The sequence below is a fragment of the Nuphar pumila genome, chromosome 5 (assembly GCF_984573655.1).
Source record: "Nuphar pumila chromosome 5, dmNupPumi1.hap1.1, whole genome shotgun sequence".
NCBI lineage: Eukaryota > Viridiplantae > Streptophyta > Magnoliopsida > Nymphaeales > Nymphaeaceae > Nuphar > Nuphar pumila.
Window position 1 is genome coordinate 16,235,025 of NC_143253.1, and position 1,373 is coordinate 16,236,397.

Sequence of the window (1,373 nt, forward strand, 5' to 3'; positions counted from 1 at the left end):
TGGTCGTGAAGATATATTGCTGTTTAATTCTTGTTTTAGGTACAAACCTTGAAAGCATTATATTGAGGGTTAAAATCATACATAGAATGAGATCTGCCTTATTTTGAACTTGGAGAACCGTGTTTGAGGATAGTGATCCAGAGATTTGGTTTCCAAAAATTCTATTGGTTAGAATTGGGAGTATTTACATACCTAACCATCCAGCCATCTCATTTGACCTCAAAATATGATTTTTTTTTGTTGGGGAGATTTGCTGCATTGAAGGCCAATGGACTTTAGATTTTTTAAAGCCTATAAACGGATGAAAACCTCTTTTGAGAGAGAGAGAGAGAGAGCTGACGTCTTCAATTTCGTTTTTCGGCCTTAGATAGGGATGTAAAATGTGGGTTTTCCTTTTTCTTGAGATTTATGTAAAACCCTAGCTAGGTCACCTATGACAACGAAGCCTCATCTCAGCACATCAAGAGCATCTTTCCCTCCTAACCACACATAAATGAAGGTTGTGGCTAATGTAAAGTAACAACACATGCAGTCGAAGCTTGCACGCCCATGATATACTGAGACTTCTTGTAGTCTAACAAATTAAACAAATCTTTTCATCTAAGAGCATCCTTTCCCTAAAGAATTTACTATAAAATCCATCTTATTCAAAAGTGCCATATTCAACAAGAGGGAGAAAATTGAACAAAGCGAACATAATTGTTCTTCTAGTCAATCTTTCACATGATTTTAGCACCAAAAAGTTACCGAATAAAGAACAAGAACAATATGATACATAGTGCAAATGTTCATTATTGCACATGCATACTTTTGTCAAAAGTGAATCATATAAACTTTTACATATGCCAATCTCTTCATTAAAGCAATTAAAGTGATACGTCAAATATATATATCGGCAATGAGAAAATTGAAATATTTTCTTTTTTGAAAGGAATACATTTAGATCATGATCTCTTGATTACAACTGGATCATTCAATGTCCCATTCAACTCATTTAAAAATCTGCCTTTCCAAAACGTTCCTTTCCTCCTTCTCTATTCCATCCATACAATGTATGAAAATAAACCCTGTGTACCAAAAATAAACGAATAGTAAATAGAAAATAGGACAAAAATAGCAGCAGTAGCATCAACAACATTAAAAAGGAGTAGTTGTGGGGGAAGAGAACCCATCTCTCTCTCTTAGCTTTCTTATTTCCCGTTTCACTCATCTCCATTTCTGTAAGTAAGCTGAAAACAAACACTACCAGCTATTTTCGTCTAACTTTTCCGTTTCTCCCCTGCCTATTCCTCTTTACTAAAAACTACCAACTCCCCATTTGGTCATTTTTTCAAACAGAGAACAGGAAAGAAGAAGAGGTAAGGGAATTGAGG